Raw genomic sequence first — 21,667 nt, 5'->3', positions numbered from 1 at the left:
TATTTATTCGAACATTTCCATCGATTGTACAAGCACTTGGAAACTGTCCAATCCCTAGTTCGTCTGCATTTTCTTTCTGTGTCTTCTAGGATATAATGCCGGCGATTTGTGTTAAAATTGGGTTTCCAATAACGCCGCAACAAACTCTTGTTTTTATGTCCACTATAACGGACAATCTCCTCTGTTTTTAACCGAGCGTTTCATAATTTCCTAAAATGAAAATGCGACAGCATTCTGGACTACCCCTATACCAGAGATTACGGTAGGCTTCAGAATGGTGATTGGCTGACACCATCTGACACCCCTCTGATTGGAGAAAAAAAACTTGCTGATTTGTTCTACATAGCAGGAAGACTTGAGCATATGCTGCTTCTATTGGAAACGCGTATTTTAAAAGTTAAATTAGGAAGTAAAAACCTTACAGCATACACAGATTTCTAAACTGATCAGGAGGAAGAAAAATCACCCGTGTTTCGCACATAAAAAGTGGTTATTAACTATCGAAACCTGTTTTATTTATTTTATTTTTATTTAGATTAAGAGTTCCCGTCACCCCCATTTCCATTTAAATCGCAAACCCGTGTTTAATTTAATATTTTTATTGATTCACAATCTGGCAATGCAACATAAATCGTTATCTTTGTCTTCTGCATAATGATGTTCACCTCTCTGTCCAGTAAATTAATAATAAACTTTATTTTTAAAGGTACCCCCGTAATATTGTATTTCATTGCACTTTGACAGATTGTCTTTAAATCAATTGTTGTCAGAATATCCCCACCTCCAAACAAGAACAAAATTGCAACGATTTTATTAATTGTCCGTTTCAGTAACTTAAAGTATATATTTAAAGTAATAATTTAACAATATATGTCAATGTTTTAAGATATGTTTATGTTATGAATGTCTGTAGATTGTATCTTATTTGTAGTTTTTGTTTTGTTTCACATTAATTTTATAAGGGAATCTTGATTAAAATACTTTTATTTTTTCAGACAGAATTCACATTCGCTGCAGCCAAATGGCCTTGCAGATCAGATATCAAGGAACAAAACAATTATCGCGCCCGGCTCCTCAATGGAATCACTTTAACATGCTAATGCGTTGGTGTAACACTCTGTGTCTGCAGTACATTGTAAACAAACCAGTTTCACAGGTATTTTCAACCCCCAGCCACTGTTGTTTCATCGGCTGTTATCCTGTAAAGCGCTTTGAGGAGTCACCTTTAAAGGCGCTATATAAAATAAAGTTTATTATTATTATTAACATTGATCATATTTTTCCTCCCATAACTTGTAAATTGTTGTTGTTATTGTTGTTGTTATCCTGTAAAGTGCTTTGAGAAGCATACTGTCCAGCTTGTCAGGTGCATTCTCTTGTAAAATAATAAGTAGAGCTTTGGGCTTATTAGTGCTCCACTTACAGCAACCCAATGTAAATACATTTTGTCTCCAAATCCACCACCACTTGTATGAATCATAGCCCTGCCAAATGATGCAAATTCAGCTGCAATGGTTGTGTGCAGGAATTATTCAGTATGGCATCTCCATGTTCAAGTAAACACTGCTCTGTATGCAAATGCATTTAAAAAAAGTTTTTTTTTTTTAAAAGCCACCTTTAAAGGCGCTATATAAAATAAAGTTTATTATTATTAATATTGATGATATTCTTCCTCCCAGGACTTGTAAAATTGTTGTTGTTATTGTTGTTATCCCGTAAAGCACTTTAAGAAGCATACTGTTGTAGTGTGCTCTCACGAGGCACCAGTTCTGTAGGGGTTTGGGCATTTACTGGGACAATTATTAATTGTGGCAGTAAATCACAAAATTGATTCTTTTAATGGCCTTAGAATTCAACCATGCGATATAACTCAAACAACGCACACACACAGGTACTAATACTCGAGGATACATTTATTAATACATAGAATATGCATGTAAACCCAACAGATCTTATTGTGAGGGTTATCAGAATACAAAAGATATATATTCATTCAGTTACAAAGAGTTACACATATCAAGAGGACATACGTTCGGTATATCATTCATTTAGACCGTTTCGTGATTGAACTTGGTTACAACTTCTACATTAGATACTCAAAACAAGTACATAACCCTTAGGAATTAAATTGATATCAACTGGTTGGGATAACAATTGAATTCTCGAGCTGTAATGCAGTGAAGTTGAATACTCATCCAATCTCTGGGGATTCAGATCTCCTGTGGGCACAAAGAAACAGTTGCAGGCTTGTTGCTGTCCAATCCGCGCTCTCTGGCTCGGTGCCAGGCTGTGCTGTGCGGCTTGCGAGAAGTTCCTGCGATGTGCTCTGAACACCAGCTGGTTAGTGTTGGCTTTAACTAGCGAAGTTTGTGCACAGGAGAAAAGATGACTGTGGATCCCAGCAAGTCAGGAAGAGGACCGGTTCGTTCCTGATGAAGCGCTAGTTCTGAATACTGATTCAGCTGTCCACAGTTCTGACCTGTTCACAAGGCTTGCTGCTGATGCTAACCTCGGGTGGATCCTCTGGTTACTTGTGGCAACCTCCGCTCTCGACTCTTAGAACAAAGGAAAGTTCTGGCACTCGGACACACTGGCCATTCCGTGGTTGTCCGGGCTGAGTTTTAGGATGGTCAGGAGGCGCGCTGCGAGAATGTCCTCCCCTTGGGAGCCTTTCTGCTCCTGGGCCGTCCTGCCCTGGAATTCTTTCGCACCTCTGGAATTCTCCTTAGAATTCTCTTTAGAATAGTCTCTTGAATTTCTCTGTGTTGCCTGTTTTTACCTGGAGGAACTTCAGCTCGTTCATTGGCTGAAAGTTTCATGGGCATCAGAGACCCACGTGGGTTACTCAGCCCTACCAGTTCCTGATTGGTTGATCAAGGTGAGATATGAGTCACTTACTCCTGACAGGGATGCAGTCCAGATGTCCATCTGTCACTCCCTAGACAGATAGACGCCAATGGATGACCATTAATCATGATAGCCAGGCTTAGCTAAGTGCACCCCCATTTGGGAGCTGTCCCTTATCAAAAGAAAACATCTTTAAATCAGCCTGCATGAATAGTTTCTCTGTGGCTGCACCACAAAGATGAAGAGACAGATGGGGCCTCATTTGGGAAAGGGAGCAGAAAACTTAATTCCTGTATTTTAATAAGCCTTGCCGCTACACTGTCCAGCATATTGTATTTCATCGCACTTTGACAGATCGTCTTATAATCACTTGTTGTTAGAATATGCCCCCCAATCCCAAAGAGGATATTCCCCCCAAGAGGATATAGAGGATATCCCCCAAGAGGTATCCAGATAACAGTGAAACGGGTGTACAGTCTGGGGATATTGCCCCTTTTCCATGTAAATAGTTCCCTGGTTCCGCACCCCTTGGTGTCTCTCTCTCTGTCTCTCTCTCGGGCCCGTGCTCTTGGCGGGCTTGTCTTGTGTCTCTCTCTCGTCTGGGCGCGGGAGTGCTGCTGGCGGGTGGTGACGGAGAAGAAATAAAGCGCAAACTCCACAAGTTTGAGTCTCTGTGTTTGTCCTCAACGAACCCAAATTCATTACATTGGTGTCAGAAGCGGGAGGATGGACAGTGAACGGCCGATGATGTCGGACTCAGAGAAGCGCCGGTTCACCCAGCAGCCGAGTGACCCCCAATGCGCCTATTGGGGGCAAGCAGCAGCCGCCAGGGGCCAGGACGACCCCTCAGCACCGCCAGTGGCCACAGCCCTTATCAGGGCTACCACACGGTGACCTACTCAGCGGAAAGGGGGCCCTTTCCCAGGTCGCCTCAGGCCGTGTGGCAGGAAGGAGACGCCAGACCAGCGGGGTCCAGCCCGCCACCCCTGCTCCAGCCTCCGCTGGTGAGACCGAGCCGTTATAATGGGTAGAACCCATAGCAGATGTTTGAGGCCCAGATCCAGATGGCGGACTGGGCAAACGGCTGGTCTCAGGTGGAGATGGTGGGCCACCTCGCCGCCGTCCTGGAGGGGAAGGCCTGCCAGGCGTTGCTGGATGTACCCAGGGACCAGCGGTACAACTACGCAGCATTGGCAACGGCCATCCGGAGGCGTTTTGGTAGGAGAGGGGAGGCGCTGGGACTGCTGTGGGCAAGGTTGACCCAACGCTGCTGCCTAGCGGGAGAGCCACTGGGTCCAGTCGCTGCAGACATGGCCTACTTAGCCTGCCAGGGTTACCCTACTCTCCCGGAGGAGGCCCACCGGGAGATAACGCTCAAGGTGTTTCTCTGGGCCCTGACGCCGACTGAGGTGCAGCGCCACGTGATGCTGGCCGCGCCGGTCCTCTTGGAGCAGGCCCTGGCTCTGGCTGAGCAGGTTGATGCTGTATTCGAGGAGAGGAGAGGAGGGGCTCACGGGGAATCAGATGGGGCGGAGGAGACGGCCAGCGCGGCAACACCGGGGGAGCGACAACGGCGGGTCATCTGCCACCGCTGTGGGGAGAGGGGGCACATCGCCCAAGAGTGCCAGGCGCAGGAGCCCTGGGGACTCTGGAGGCCGTCGGGAAATGGGAGCGGGGCGGCCTAAAGGGGGGAAGGCCGCCCTTGAGTGACGCTACCCCCGCTCCGGAAAGCCAGAAGGAGTGCTTCACCCTGCCTGTTGTGGGAAGGGTTGGCCACAGCCAGGGCTTATTTCTTCCCTGCCTCATCAAGGGCAGACCCTGCCAGGCCCTCGTCGACACCGGTTCGACCATCACCCTGCTCCGGCCTGGTGTCCTGCAAGGCACCGAGGCAGCCGGACCCCCAGGGCGCTCACCATGCACTTTGGGGCTGCGAGGGTGAAACACCCCTTCTACCTTGCCCCAGTCCACGAGGACTGTATCCTGGGGTTGGACTGGTTGCAGCAGGTGGGTGGTTGCCTTGACTTGGGCCGGTGAGAGTTGGTGAGGCAGGGGAAATGAATCAGTCTCGCGGTGGGTGGAGCGGGAGGTGTCTGGGGTGTGTGGGTTGACCGGAGCGGGAAGCGGAGGTGGCAGTGGCGGGTGTCACCTGGGCCTGTAAGGCACTCTGTGCACTGTGGGAGGCCTTGGAGGTGAGGGACGGGGTGCTGTGCCGAGGGTGGCAGGTGCCCTCCAGCGGCTAGGTCACTGCTTGGCGGCCTCCGGCTGGCCATGCACTGCTTGGAGAACTGCCCCACGGAGCGACCGCGACACCACAAACTGCCACCTGACCTCGCCGCTGTACTGTACTGTACTTAAGAACTACTAGTGTAAGCAAAAAAGGGGTTTTGAAGGAGGGGGAGGTGTCTTTCGCTGGAAGACTCACTGCCTTCTACTTTGAAAATACCTGTGAAACCGGTTTAGTCACAGCCAGCACTCCCGCAAAGAGTGATGCCAGGCGAATGCACATTAATATGTTGGGCTTTTGGGTTCGGGTGGATTTGTGCCCTACAGTTCAACCTGCGGTACCGCTGTGTACTGTACATACAGTACAGTACGAACGTGTTATTTTGAAATATAAAGAATGTCAATATACTGTAGGAGAAATTGAGTATTGGTGTGTATTTTTTCTTTAAAATACCAATAACAGCAACATACAGTTTACATAATATGTTAATATTCCTAAATTAATATCGTTTATGAACTTTATGACCTTCATTATGCTCCTCTGCGTTTTATGCTTAACAACTAAAATTTCCCTTTAGTGGTAAAATTCCATATAAATATTCAATACTAAGTGGATTAAAATGTGCCCAGTAAAGAGATTAAATGATAAAATCTCTTCACTAACGACCAATACACCACATTATCTTCCGTGTCGCATTAACACAACACAAAATGTTTTTTTTACAAGTATCAAAAGAAGCGATACACAACCTGTCTCCTCTATAACTCTTCAGTTTACAGAGAAATTCCGCCAGAGCCTCACAACATTGTCCAATAATACTCTTCTTGTGTCTAATTTTTAGTTAAGCAGGATTTGAGCTACAGACCATAACAGGCCAAAAAACAGAATCCACCTGTGATTCGGGTGTTAACAAAACGTGTTTACAAAGAAAGTGAAATACAGTAATACTACCAGCTATATAGATACATTTAGATATATTCTTTACATATTCTCGATTATAAAACAGATAATTCCAGTCCTGGAATCTGACTAGCTGACATCTCTGAAGCGGTACCCTAATCTCTGGTATACGGACGCCCCAGAAATTTGACTTTTTACTGTGTGATAAATTTTAAAGACTAATTCTTAGCATAGATAAGAAAGCGTAAATAAAAAAGCTTGGATTCTAATGTATCTGATACAAGTATCTTTTAATACAGGAACAAGTAATAGGTTTATTCCATGCTGAAAAAAAGAAGAAAGAGAACACAACGTTTCGGCCGTGGAGCCTTCTTCAGGCGACACCTGAAGAAGGCTCCACGGCCGAAACGTTGTGTTCTCTTTCTTCTTTTTTTCAGCATGGAATAAACCTATTACTTGTTCCTTTGCAGCCTACGCATGCTGACGCAGCTACCCACCTGAATCTTTTAATACAGTCTTTGTTGTGCTCTTGAGGATCCTTGTGATGTTTTGAGCTCTGGTTGAATGATAGGTGTCGCAGTTTAAATAATTTTCGTTGTTAGAAATTATGAAACGCTCTGTTAAAAGCAAGGGAGTTTTTATGTCTGTTATACTAAAAGAAAATGCCAGACGAACTAGGGATTGGACAGTTTTTCAATGCTTGTACAATCGATGGAAATGTTCAAATAAATGTGCTAAAGAAATAAACAAAAAAAGTAATTTGTTCCTTTATCCTTTTGGCTAGCTAATGTCCCGTCCTTGTTAGTTAGATCAACAAAATGCTGTGGTGTTACTTTTTGTCGATGAAAAAATAAAGTCTTTTCATTTAAAATGATGGTTACAATTAATGTGGAAAAGCATAATGCTTGTCCAAGGTCATTCATTATTAATACTATTAGTAATATCTTCGGTAAAGGCTTTGATGCATAAAATATTTCTGCATAATTAAAATATTTATGATAAAGGTAGGTTGTGCACTTTTGCCCAACTGAGCAATAATGCTTTCATAAAATATACCAACTTCTTAATGACTGATGATTAACATGCTGTAATACACAGTTTAAATTTAAAAGCTCAAATGCTGTACATGAGAGGTTGAGCTTTATTGGCTCCTCCTGGCGGTTTTACAACGTGATTCCGGATACTTTCCGATATGACGTCATATGACGCGTGATACTGCGTCATGCCGCGTTAGGATGCGACACGCCCACTGCATGGTACCGTGGTGTACCTCACGCGTTTTAAATGGCTGCATCTGTATAGGAATTTTCCTGCTGTCAGCAGTATCGTGTATATAGTTGACCCTTACCTGAATGAAAACAGGGTAAAGTTAGCTTGAAGTTCAAAAATAATTTTGGTACACCTGTAGCATTTTCAAGAAACCTCCTAGAGGTAAGAGAACACTTCCTTTGTGTATAAAGTACATTGTGAATGTTTTCACAGCCTTCACTTTGTCGTTTTTATGCCATTTTTTGGACCACGCACAAATATTCTTATGTCCATATCTTCGCAAGGGGATCAGTGCAAATTTTAATACTAATTAAATGACCGCGGACACTTTCCATCCCATCTTCTCTTCTCAGAAAAGAATAGGCTAACTTTCGGTGGATGTTTTGGGTTCTGCTTGTTCACATATCTCCCCTTTTTATAAAACAACATGGTTGAAAACTGTTCCAGAGCCACTGTTGTTTCATCAGTGAAAAGTACATTATGAAATGCCTCTCCCTGTTCAATCCATCGGAAAAAAGAAAAGAAGCATAAAGCTTCTGATGGTCATAAACAATATTAATTTAGGAACAGCATCAGAAATATTTTTTTAACTGCACCGCATCGGAGAGAATACCAGAGCGAATTTTTTTTTACTCCCTGGCGGAAACAGGCTTCCATAAGAATAAGTATAGATTCTGGGAAATACATTTTCCCTGCATTAAAGTTTAACTTGTTCAGCACGCCCTACGTTACAAACTCCAAGCATTTCATTTTGAGCTGAAGACCCTCACATCTGAAGAAGGATTCACAGCCAAAATGTTGCAAGCTGACAAGGCTACCCACCAAAGTAAATGTATTGCAGTAAATGTTTATATCATTATATCTAATTTTTATTTCTTTTTTAAAAATTAAAAAAAATCGTTTGCCCAGCCTAAGAGGGGGGGGTCTGCTCTCATTGACAGCTGACACTCCTCCATACACTCAAGTGAAAAATTAATAACGCCAATGTAAACGTCGTATTTACATATTGTTGATAATAAAAATGTTAAGTTCTCTAAAGCTTTCTCAGTCAAGTATGATCATTTACCTAGGGAGCTGTGTAAGCATGTGTAGGCAGCAAAAGATCAGCTAAACTGGGAAGAAAATGCTTTCAGAGAAAATGTTTCAGGTGTGAAGAACACAGATCCCCAATGCAATTTCAACCAAACCTGTCCCCACACACCCTGCCCCCACTGCGATTAGAATATACACAATGCACTGAAGTCTTTAGAGTAGATGATCAGGTGTTTCGCAGACATAGGCATAGTACGTAATTCAGGCTTTATGAACTCACACCTGGGATTCAATTAATTAGGGTTATTAATTATTAGAGTTCATAAAGCCTGAATTACGTACTATGCCTACGTCTGCGAAACACCTTTGCTAGTTAATGCTACAGTACTTCACTTTCTCGGGAGTGATTTTTTGAGGCAAAAACCAGGCTAACAGGCTTGTTTTGTGATCTTCCTAAGATTGTTAAGCGCAGTCTCAAAATGTTTCCATATGAAAGGATTCATATGAAAGACAGTGATGTCACTGTCCCGAGGCGTGTGTGGCAGATCTGTGATGTGGTTGAGTGTGAATTGTGGTGATCATCTGATTGGGGAACAAAAGACCTGCTGATTTGTTCTACATACCAGGAAGCCAAAAGAATATGTTTTTTTCTATTCGAAACGTGTATTTTAAACGTTTAATTAAGTAGTAAAAGCCTTACAGGGTACACAGATTTCTAAGCTGATCAGGAAGAAGAAAAATCACCCGTGTTTCGCGCATAAAAAGTGGTTTTTAACTGTCGAAACCTGTTTTAATAGCTTTTAAAGTTGTGCAATGTCTAAGCAGGAACACATCATTATATCTTATATATGAAAAATACATAATATAGCACCCAAACAAATGCATCCAAACAAAAGCAAACACGTTTTTAATGTAGCCTGGGAAAGAACACACCGTGCTACAATAAACTTAAATGGGGATTCTTTTTATTCTGGATCTGCATGAAATCATAAAAATGAGTGGTTGTATTATTTTCTGTAACAGAACTTAGATTGGATGCAGTATAACCTTTAACCCGAAAGATTCACATAGATATACATGGAGATATACACACACCAGGTTGCACAAAGTGCTACTAATATAACAAAGACAAAGAAAAAAATACGGTAGTGGCAATTTCCTTTAATCTCGTCTAATCCGAGACGCAAAGAATATCACATCACCCATAGCCACACACCACACTCAACTTTACGATGTCCACTTCCACAATTACTGGCACACTGACGTCACTCATACATGTGTGTCTTAAAGCGACAGCTACCAATTTCAGTGTCAGATTTCAAATATCCACTCCGTAACCACCCGGTTACATGTATAATAGTCCTCTGAATTTATCCGTATAATAGAACTCCAACCATTTATGTATAATGAACATCTAATCATAGACGTATAATTGACATATAACAAAAGACGTATATTAGAATTTCATTCTAGACGAATTGAGGACCACATTTAGACGTATAAGGTATGCGTTTAATAGACTTATATTATACGTCTTTTGTCCACTGGGGCCTTTCCCCGGAGTAAATCTGTTACATTGAAAGACTGCTTCTCGCAGGTTCAAAAAGGGCCCCCTGTTAAATGGAGAAATCAATGATTTCGAATGAATTCTGTATGCGTTAAAAGACAGCTATACACACAGAAAACATGCAGGATGTTTCCCGAGCCGAAACACAGTGCGTTTTTCCAAGCCATTTGACAAAGCCCCCCACTAAAAACTGCAGCAGATCGTGTAAAGACGTTCAACTTTGTTTGTTACTACTGCAAGCACAGGAAGCAGAATAAATTCCTCTTTTCAAACTGTCAAAGGTTTGCTTTGCGAACGCTGCAGGACATCGCACAATCTCTTTTGAACGGGGACAAATGATTTCTTATGGGGCGCAGTAAGTACAGACGTTTAAAAAGCTCCACTCATGCCGACGATGCAGCATGAAGAAGCCCATCCTAACGTTTGACAGACAAAAGCCGGGCGTTGCTACGAGCAATATGAAATCAAACTGACGACACACTGCGTTTCGCGCTGTCTCAAAAGTAATCTCGATAGACGCTGCTCCCTGCATAACGCTGAAACAGCTAAAGAGCGTTTCTGTTGAGAAGAAACAAGCTCGTTTCTTTCTACCATGATGTCACCATGACAAAATCTGTCTTTAAACACCTTGCTCAGTCTCTGACGAGACTGTCAAAAATTGCTTTCGCCGATTGTATTGCAAACCGGCGGAAGCGGGGTATTGGGAAAAGTTTTCAACTAGCAATAATCGCGCCTCGGCTAAACCTCACATGCTACGGTACTGCCACTGCGCAAAGCTGACAGTTGCCAGGCAACCGCAGGGATCCTATGGAAATCGTTATCAATCGTCTCATGGCATGTCGTTGCTGTAACGCTTCATATTTGTCGTCTTCTTCTTATAGCTTGAGATTTTTGAAGAATTTCATGACAGACAAGGTCTCCATCGGGAACAAAGGGCATTGTGAGAAAACCGTTGCTTATTTTCAGCAGCAGAAATACAACCCTTTAAATACAAGATGACAGAACAATGACGAAGGGCATGCCGGGAGGAACTCATGCACTACAGAGGAAAGGGGGCGGGCACGTACAGTTCACATTCAAGCCACAAGTACTCTCCTCAGATGTTGCACAAACAAATCCTAACGTCCTGAAAGCATTGCAGCATGTTTGTGTCCCACTTTCCGTAGCTGCAATACGACTGACACGAACGGACAAACACAATCTGTGGCGTTTAGCGTGACATAGTCTTGCAGGCATCGTGCTGTCTCACTGCAATACTATACCGCTGGAGGAAACAGTCCATCTGGCCATGAAACTCATTTGAACGTCTAGCTACAATAACTAACAATATCATGATTTATTCACGATGTGTGGAATCAGCACGTCCCGGAGACAGCGTCCAATATCGTGAGCATGCTCTGGTGGTGTCCTGCAAGGATCCAGCAGGTGTGCGTTGGTGGTATAGTGGTGAGCATAGGTGCCTTCCAAGCAGTTGATTTGGGTTCAATTCCTAGCCAACTCAGTGGCGAATGTTTTCAAATGCTGTCATGAGCCTAGGAATGTGACTAGCAAAGCGAAGCCTTTTGAAAGAGGCTGCAAAACGGAATTTGGGGAGAAACTCACAGGGGAATCTGAGAGATGTCTGCATACACGCAGTCCGATATGGGTGCTGAAAGCTTGAGCAACTCTTAATGTCATGATGCCTTTCCCCGGAGTAAATCTGTTACATTGAAAGACTGCTTCTCGCAGGTTCAAAAAGGGCCCCCTGTTAATTGGAGAAATCAATGATTTTGAATGAATTCTGTATACGTTAAAAGAAGCTATACACACAGAAAACATGCAGGATATTTCCCAAGCCGAAACACAGTGCGTTTTTCCAAGCCATTTGACAAAGCCAGCCCACTGAAAACTGCAGCTGATCGTGTAAAGACGTTCAACTTTTAACTACTGCAAGCACAGGAAGCAGAATAAATTCCTCTTTTCAAACTGTCAAAGGTTTGCTTTGCGAACGCTGCAGGACATCGCACAATCTCTTTTGAACGGGGACAAATGATTTCTTATGGGGCGCAGTAAGTACAGACGTTTAAAAAGCTCCACTCGTGCCGACGATGCAGCATGAAAAAGCGCAATCTATCGTTTGACAGACCAAAGCCAGGCGCCGCTACGAGCAATGTGAAATCAAACTGACAACACACGGCGTTTCGCGCTGTCTCAAAAGTGATCTCGACAGATGCTGTTCCCTGCATAATGCTGAAACAGCTAAAGAGCGTTTCTGTTGAGAAGAAACAAGCTCGTTTCTTTCTACCATGATGTCACCATGACAAAATCTGTCTTTAAACACCTTGCTCAGTCTCTGACGAGACTGTCAAAAATTGCTTTCGCCGATTGTATTGCAAACCGGCGGAAGCGGGGTATTGGGAAAAGTTTTCAACTAGCAATAATCGCGCCTCGGCTAAACCTCACATGCTACGGTACTGCCGCTGTGCAAAGCTGCCGGTTTCCAGGCAACAGCGGGGATCCTATGGAAATCGTTATCAATCATCTCATGGCATGTCGTTGCTGTAACGCTTCATATTTGTCTTCTTCTTCTTATAGCTCGAGGTTTTGAAGAATTTCATGACAGACAAGGTCTCCGTCGGGAACAAAGGGCGTTGTGAGAAAACCGTTGCTTATTTTCAGCAGCAGAAATACAACCCTTTAAATACAAGATGACAGAACAATGACGAAGGGCATGCCGGGAGGAACTCATGCACTACAGAGGAAAGGGGGCGGCCACGTACAGTTCACATTCAAGCCACAAGTACTCTTCTCGGATGTTGCACAAACAAATCCTAACGTCCTGAAAGCATTGCAGCATGTTTGTGTCCCACTCCTCGTAGCTGCAGGACGACTGACACGAACGGACAAACACAATCTGTGGCGTTTAGCGTGACATAGTCTTGCAGGCATCGTGCTGTCTCACTGCAATACTATACCGCTGGAGGAAACAGTAGTAATAGTATAAAGCGACATTTTTTGTCAAACTTTTGACAGGTACCACGCACCCTTTTTCCAGCCAATGGGAGTCCGCTGTGGGTGGATGTCCCGCCCCCTTGCCAGCCAATGGCGTGTTGTTATGTGTGCATGTCACGCCCCCTAAGGAGCCAATGGTGTGTCGTTAAGGGTCGGAACTCCCGCCTTCCCCTCCCTGGCCGGTCGGTCCGGAGCCTCAGGGTCCAAAAGCCCCAAGGCTGCGCATCCCTCGCTTTAGGTGTGTGAAAGTGTGTATTGGTTTGGAAGGGGACCATGTCTGCAGCGGGGTTGAGTGCGCTCTATTATAACCCTAGGGAATCGGGTAGTTACGGCGGCGCGGGGAGTCTGGTGATGGCCGCGAGATCCCGGGGTGTGAGAGGCACCAGCCGCGGTCGGGTGGCCGGGGTGCTTATACGCTGCACAAGCCGTGTCTCAGAGGCATCAGGGTTGTAAGCAAACACACACACACTGACTGCGTAAAGTCTCACGGAAAGAACTCGCAGGACAAACACCATGTGAAATGTGAACCGCTTTATTTCAACAGTGGGTTTTCAAACACAGAAACAGCGCAGTACACTTTTTACACAAGTTACAGACTCCTGTTTGCAAGTATGTGAAATGTGAACCGCTTTATTTCAACAGTAGGTTTCAAACACAGAAACATCGCAGTACAAATGCGTTACCGGCTCCTGTTTGCATTCAACAATTAAATGTTGGTGCGGAAAATTAGTTCAGTACGCGTAACCACCACCCCAACATTGCTGAGAAACTTTGAGGCATCTGAAAAAGCATTCATAACCCCCTTCCGCTCCCCATGTCTAAAGCCATGCGAACCACACTGGGCGATCCGATCTAACAGAGCAAAAAAATTTGCCTGCGTAATCAGCGGGATGGTGTTACCACAGGTTCTGTGCAAAACACACTGTATTTTGGAATACACACTGTAGAACCCCCCAGGCTTCTGTTTCTGATCTGAAAACATCAGATCCGCAATAATTTCATTCAAGTTCTTGACATACACATCTATCTCTTTAACAAATTTAAGGACATTAGCATTCGACTCTTTGTTTTGCATATCAGGCTTTGTAGAGAGAAGTGTGTAAAGCACTCTTAGTAAGAATTCAGACGTATACATTCGAAATTCTTCATTCTTCGGACGATGGCACACCCGGGTCTGTAAAACAGAGTGAAAGCTGTATTCACATTTTACATAGATCTTTTTTTTTGCGTCTGTAAAAATAAGAATAGTGTTTCTTTTGCAACGCATCAAAAGTCACGGCTACTAATTTTTCATCCAGCTGTTCAAGTATGGTGTGTACATGCACGTATGGGGAGCGGTCGTCAATTATGTTTTTCAGCAACTGTTTTATGTCCCGCTCAGTGTCATTTGTAATGGTGTACAAACCCAGACACCTGGTGGTGTACAGAACAGCCGATAAAATTCGGGCTAAATTGAGAGACTTATAAATTTCTAAAGCGGCAACCGTCACATCTTCAAACCCATCTGTGTACCCGACAGACAGGTGTGTGACCCCGCTGACCGGGATGGTCAATCAAACAGGCCGGGCAGTCATCAACCAGAACCCCCTTTAAACAGTGTTTGAAGATGCAATAAACTACTGCTTTCACAATCTGGGCCATAACATCGGGCTCATTAGGGACATCGTTAGCTAAACCTGGTTGGGCATCAGCTTTATTAACATTTGGTCGAACACACAAGCATAGACACGAAACATTCAGTTGTGCTGGTAGTCTGAAGATTGACCCGTCGACTTCCTCTTTATTCTATTAAAGGAAAAAGAAAAGGAAGGCTTAACAAAATAGAAATGCTTTGTACCTAAAATATCGAGCATTTAACGCACTTTTGAGCTAAAGTTTTTCGTTAATATTTACCATTTGTAGCGAGGTATCATCGCTAACACCCGGCAGTTCTTCAATATCTGGTACCCCATATGAACTCACACGCCCGCCGCTGTCACCCCGTCACAGGGGTCGGGTTTTTGCTAAAAAGAAGACCAAGTATTAAAATGACATACACTAAGCGCCGATACAACAATTCCACGATCAGAAAAAATATTTTAGCCACCTACCTCTTCACTTTGTAGAGCAGCGGACCCCGGTGTTTCTCCACACAAAGAAGCCATCTTCGCAGCTCCCAACAACGGGTGGTGTCTGACAGCTCCAGGGGCGCGCTGCGAAAAGTATTCACTTATCAGTTTATAAGTTTTAAACTTTAAAAGTATTAACACACAACACAAACACAAATGATGTGTTTGCCCAGAAAAGAAATTTTAAACACGCGGGGTTGGTCTTAAAGTTTTTAAAATAATGTAATAAGACACAACTTATTTTTAATAACACATTCGCGACAGCTTTTTTTGAAAGTTTGAAATAAACTTCCACACACCACAAGCGTAAAAGTCTTTAAGGTATTAACAGGCAACAAATGCTGGGGTGTTGTTCTTTATACTTTAACGGATTGATCTTAAAGTTTTAAAATCACGTATTAGAGATATTTTTGGTGGGGGGTCGGCGTCACGGTAGTTAAAGGCTCTGGAATGCAGAGTTGGGGTGGGGGGTTAAAATTGACCTCAGCGTGAAAGTTTATAAAATTTTTAAATTTTAAGCGGGTACAATTAACAGTGACAATAAACGGACGGATATAGGAGTTATAGTTTTTCATTTGTTTTAAATGCTGTTTTGTATATACATTTTATATTCATGTAAAGTTTTCTAATTTACAATCACCACATGTATTTCACGCAGAAATGTTCTTAACATCGCATCCCAAAAAAATAAAACCTCAAAACGTCAAGCTTGGTTTGTGAACACGTCGCTATAAAGAATAGATACATTTTCTTATAGCGTTACCGTTAATAAAAAACATTTTGCTTAATAATATTCTTAGTGGTCTGTTGGTGAATCAAACACAGACACCGAGGCACATTTTCACCACGTATTAACCGCTATGAAATTTAGACACTGTTGTATGTCTTAAAATAATATAGATTTTAACATTATAACGGTGTAAAACGTTTTCTAAAATGTTTCTTAAAATAATTTCTACAGACCAGTACGTGCACGCCCAATGATACCTAAGATTAATGGTTTTATGGGGGGGCCATGTGTGTTTCTTAGAAGAGAATGTTTATCGGTTTGGGGTATAAGTACCAGCGGTGTAACAGGCGAAGTTTTGGATGGATTCCAATTCTTACACTCTCGCGTTATCGACTAACTCGTCAGAATGGATCACACCGATCAATTACAACAGTCTGAAGATAGTCTATTTACAGACTTAACACTGTTCGATTTGATAGACGAAGACGAGGACTCTCGTATATCTGTTATGTATATCTGGCTTATTGTGAGAAAATTACAACGTCACGGTGCATGTCTCATGTTAGCTATAGTTGCAAAACGTTGTATAATATTTGTATACTAGGCAATATTGAATTATTATAATGGAATTACCAGGGAGTTGTTCCGTAATGTGTTCGTGACTGTGTGTATCCATTCATTTCCATTAGCCCCGAAAACAACAGCTCTAAAAAGACCAGTTACGGCACAACCCAACACTGGTGAGTAATTACGACAATGTTTTGAATAACGCTTTACGACCATGTGAGTCTTAAAGACACAGGGGTACTTTCTCCACACCAATACACGTATGTGTCTATTCCACAGACGCGGGCGAAGGGACAAGTCGCTACACGTTTAAAAAACTTTGTTTCGGTTTACAATACCACCGCAAAACCTTGTGGAGACACATGCAGATGTTCACGTTATACTAGAGGGTGCGGAGCATATTATCAGATCGCCTGGGAGAAGAGGTCGGTATTATATAAAACATTCTTTTAGCATGCCCATTTAAACGTGTCTATAATAAAAATTCCCACCGTTTTTCTATTTTTTGGTAATTTGCGGTGTTGAGTTCTTTCACTAATGGTATTTTCCCTCTCCGTGCAGAACCCGAACCTTCAAAAAATAAACTGCGATGCCGCGCTAACACGTTAACGGGGTCAACGAGCTCAAAACATCTCAAATCAACAACCAAAGGTTAATATAATTTAAGCATGGTCAAGATGTGTTATGATCCACTTACGGCAACCGTTACTTCTTTTGTTAGAATGTTAATTCGTTGAAAGATCCTAGTTCGCGTAGTTTTTTGTTTGGGGGTGTTAAAAAGCCTTATTTTAAAACTGCTTAGCCTTTAAAGTGCCATGGGTCTATATGCCGTTAACCATGCCGCTTGACCCAGTAGCGCCACCACAGTCTTAAAGGAAACCGGTGTAACAACATATCTGGGTAACTTGTTCCATTCACCCGCAGCCCTTTGTGTAAGGATGCGCCACATGTGTGGCGTTTTTATCATAGTTATCGTAGTTTTCTGAATTTGACCGTTTAGAACGCATTGATTGTTGTGTTGAAAAGTCTTTTATTTTTATCACAGTGTAGTTTTCTGATTTTGAGATATGGAGCATTGGCGTGGTATTAAAAAGTCTTTTATTTATTCACTCAGCAGCTGTATCGACGAGCGGCGAAACAAATGTGGCGGAAACGTCGGACCCTAAGGTGGTGACCGCATCGAAGGCGGCTGTTAATACTCTGCCCAAAACCAAACGTGTCAAGCCTTTGGAGCGAAATAATAATGCAATTAGAGACTTGGTGTTTGGTGATGTGCGAGATTCAGTGCGGTATATTACACAGTTAGTATCAACGGTGGGCACTAATGAGGTGGATAAAAAGCGTGATTTAGAGAATCTAAGAGCCGCTTTAGCACGTGTACATTCCGTGTTTCCAAAGCCGATCCAGGTTTACGCTGCTAGCCTCTTAGACGTATTTTCTAAAGAGGATGCCACTCTAAACTCTGGATTTCATTACCTGATAATGCTATTTCATGGTTCATTGGCGAAGACCCACAGGGATAAATGACTAAACATGCGGTCTAAAAAGTGTTTAAAAGACCGACCGCTTGCCAACATCAAGCGTTTGTACATTAATAAAAGAATTAAACTGTCAAAAGCATGTTTGTTGCGTCGCAAAAGATTCAGAGAGAGGCATCAGATTTCCTAAGGGCCGCCAGAACCACGCAATGAGAATGCAGTGGTAGAAAATAACTTAATGCCCGGGGGTGCTGTAGCAGAACAGGATGTCGGTAACTTTGAAAACCGAGAACCGGTTGTGCTGAATGATCTGAATCAGGTTGGTGGCGGTGCAGGGGCGAATAGAGACCCCTTAGTTTTCCTGGAGCGTATACGTAGTTATAACAGGTCTTATAATAATTTTAGAGCAACAGAGCACCATGAAGAATTTCATTTTGATAATCCTGACAGAATAGCCTCGTATGTACAGGCTATAGACGCTGTGCATGGTGCAGTCCAGAGAATATTGGATGAACTTTCTCCAAACATCGGGGCGAATGATTTTGTACAGCTGCGTTTGACTGCGGGTGGTTTTAACAAACCTTTGTTCTCACGCAGGAGACACCCCGGAGAATTAAATGCTGCCGATTTTTTAAGCCACATCTCAGACCTCTTAAAGAGCCACACAGAAGTTCTCACTGATGACAGCCTCCGATTAGTGGTGACGATAGTTAGGAATATGCAGGGGGGTGCCCGCCGAAGATTTAAATCTGTTCTGTACAGCCGGGTACTTGCTCGGAAAAAAGCGCACCTTATCGACTTACATTACACGGGGGGTAATCTGTGTTTCGCCAGGAGTGTGTACGGTTTGTTGAATGAAGGTTGTACCGATGGGGAAATGTTACAGGGCGCTAAACGAATGCACAAAGAGTTGGGTTTTCCAGAGAATCGGAAAATTAGTTTGTCATACATTACCGCTTTTGAAAAACATTTAAAGGTGGTCATTAAAATTTTGTACCACGACCAGGGTGATTGGAAATATTTTACAACGGGGCCCACACCACCAAATTCTAAAATACTTTTTGTTCTACTGCATGAAGAGCATTTTTACGGGGTTTTAAATATTAAAGCTTTTGTGGGGGCGGCGTATTTTTGCACTAACTGCCATGCGGCGTATAGCCACAAGAACGCACACGCCTGTGTTAAAGCTTGTAAAACCTGTTTAGATCCCCAGTGTTGTGAAACTGATGCAGAAATTCAGAATTGCCCGGCCTGTAAGGTCTTTTGTCGTAGCTCTCAGTGTTTGGCGAGACACTTTCAGAATGCGGCGACGGGTGTTGGTAAGTGTGAGCGCAGGGTCTTTTGTGAGAAATGTGGGGTTTATAACCTCGCAAGTCACAAATCTAAAGAGAAACTGTGCTCATGTTGTAACAACGTGATCGACACCCCTGACTTTCAAACAAGTACATTTTTTTCGACTTTGAATGCATGCAAGAAACGGGGACACACATACCAAATTACGTCCACGCCCTTCATATTGACAATAAACGAAGCTGTGAATTCTATGGTGAAACTTGTCTAAAGGATTTTGTGTGTAAATTTATCGATAGACGTTTCAAAAACAATACGTTCATATCGCACAATGGCAAGGGATATGACAATTACCTAGTAATCAGACAGTTGTTAGATGAAAAGATGGACGTTGAACTAATTAATCAGGGTGGTAAGATAATGTGTATGACCGTAAAAGCTCTGAACATCAGATTTATTGATTCTCTAAGCTTTCTACCTATGAAATTAAGCAAACTGCCGGCAGCCATGGGGTTCCCCGGGGGTAAGGGTCATTTTCCACACTTGATGAACACTTCCGAAAACCAAAATTATGTTGGCCCGATGCCGCCGCCAGAACGTTACGGTGTTAACTACATGCTGCCGAGCGAGAAAGCAGAGTTTTTGGTTTGGTATGAAGATTGCAAGGGAAGTGTCTTTAAATTACAGAGAGAGTTGAAACGCTACTACAAGTTGGATATGGCAATTCTAAGAGAAGGCTGTGTCAGGTATTGGGACAAGGTCATGAATATGACCAGACAGACACGCGTGACTGAGTCAGGGGCCTGCGTTGTGTGCATCGACCCCTTTCAGTTTGTGACCATCGCTAGTATCTGCATGGCCATGTTCAGACTTATGTTCTTACAGGAAGAGACGATAGCGTTGCTACCCCATGACAATTACCACCGCCAGCAAAAATGATTTTCTACACCCAGCATTCAGTGGCTTATGTACATCGAACACACAGAGCCCGTTAAAATCCAACATGCGTTAACCACGGCCGGTGAGTTCAAGGTTGGACCATATTTTCTGGATGGTTATGCTGTAATTGACGGAGTACAGACAGCCTTTGAGTTCAACGGTTGCTTTTTTCACGGTTGTAGCGTTTGTTATTGTGAAAACGATTTTAATCCGCTGACAAACACTACTTTTGGTTGGTTGTACAGAAAGACGATGGTGAAAATTAATTTTCTCAAAATGAGAGGTTTTAACGTGCGTGTTTTGTGGGAGCACGAGTTCAGAGACATGCTTGTTGAAAATGGAGACTTGGGTAAATTTCTAACAGCTGCTCAGTTACCAGAGCCTCTGCAACTGCGCGATTCGCTTTTTGGGGGGAGAACAAATGCTATTTGTTTGCATTACACAGCGCAGCCCGGTGAAAAAATTCATTACTATGATTTCACCAGTCTGTATCTGTTTGTGAACAAAAATAAAAAATACCCACTGGGGCACCCCCGAATAATATATAACAACTTTGGAGATTTAAAACAATATTTCGGTTTAGCGAAGGTGAAAGTTTACCCACCCAGACGTTTGTACTTTCCAGTTCTTCCAACCAAAATTGACAAAAAACAGTTTTTCACACTGTGTCGTACGTGTGCTGAAACAAAACAGACCACTCCCTGAGAGCACAGTGATGAAGATCGCACCTTGACTGGTGTCTGGTGCACCCCTGAATTACAGATGGCCTTAGATCTGGGGTATAGAGTGTGTAAAATTTACGAAATTTGGCATTTCGAAAAGGCCTCACATGATCTTTTTTCCGATTACATCAAACTGCATCTGAAAGGGAAACGGGAAGCTTCGGGGTTTCCAGAGTGGTGTACAGATGTCACGAAACAACAAAGATATATCAGCAAATATTATGAAAAAGAGGGTGTCCGGCTGGACCCCGGCAACATTAAAAAGAATCCAGCTAAAAGACAGCTTTGAAAACTTGCCTCGAACCGTTTGTAGGGCAAGTATGGGCAAAGAGACAATTTACCACAGACCACCATCGTGAGAAACCCCGATGAATTGTTCAGGTACTTATTTACGCCATATCATGAGGTGTCAGCCTGCGAGTTTATCAATGAAAACACAGCCTGTGTTACGTGGAAACACACTGAACACCACTATACAGGCCATTCAAACACTAACATTTTCATCGCTAGCTTTACAACCGCCTATGCCCACTTGGAGTTATACAACCTGCTAAATGCTTTGCAAGGCCGCTGTCTGTACCACGACACAGATTCCGTTATCTTTGTGAGCCGGGAGGGTGAGTGGAATCCGGGGCTGGGTGACTATTTGGGTGAGCTGACCAGTGAAATCGATGCTGGACAACACATCACCGAGTTTGTGTCAACAGGACCCAAGTCGTACGGGTACAAGCTGTCTGGCGGGAAAGCCTGTTTAAAGGTGAAAGGCATTACGCTCAATGTGAACAATTGTGAAAAAGTTAACTTTGAGAGTCTGGACTTGGTTTTTGACTATGGCGTTAACCCTTATGCAGAGTGCCGGGAATTTAAACACATTTCTATTCAACAGCCGATGATCGTGCGTGTTAAAAAGGATTGGCGCATTGAGACCCAGACCTTAAAGAAAACCCAGAAGGTGGTGTACGACAAGCAGGTGCTGCAAGAAAATTTGACACCGTTGCCCTAC

General features: G+C 43.2%; 1 long non-coding RNA gene and 2 other non-coding genes across 3 annotated transcripts; all 3 read right to left on the bottom strand.

The window, feature by feature from the left end:
* Window positions 1-10,475: 10,475 nt before the first annotated feature.
* LOC148810580 (U4 spliceosomal RNA) lies at window positions 10,476-10,617 on the bottom strand. The gene has a single exon (XR_016086732.1). It is a non-coding gene; the product is annotated as a U4 spliceosomal RNA (small nuclear RNA).
* Window positions 10,618-12,168: 1,551 nt separating this feature from the next.
* On the bottom strand, window positions 12,169-12,310 carry LOC148810579 (U4 spliceosomal RNA). Its single transcript, XR_016086742.1, has one exon. It is a non-coding gene; the product is annotated as a U4 spliceosomal RNA (small nuclear RNA).
* A 1,036-nt stretch (window positions 12,311-13,346) lies between these two features.
* LOC148810578 (uncharacterized) lies at window positions 13,347-16,444 on the bottom strand. Its single transcript, XR_016086613.1, has 4 exons — window positions 16,302-16,444; window positions 14,921-15,022; window positions 14,724-14,833; window positions 13,347-14,615 (listed from the first exon to the last, which is right to left on the bottom strand). It is a non-coding gene; the product is annotated as an uncharacterized LOC148810578 (long non-coding RNA).
* Between the last annotated feature and the right edge of the window lie 5,223 nt (window positions 16,445-21,667).

Source organism: Atractosteus spatula (assembly GCF_055471065.1).
Source record: "Atractosteus spatula isolate fAtrSpa1 chromosome 26 unlocalized genomic scaffold, fAtrSpa1.hap1 SUPER_26_unloc_1, whole genome shotgun sequence".
Classification (NCBI taxonomy): domain Eukaryota; kingdom Metazoa; phylum Chordata; class Actinopteri; order Semionotiformes; family Lepisosteidae; genus Atractosteus; species Atractosteus spatula.
This window is presented reverse-complemented; position numbering and strand designations above follow the sequence as displayed.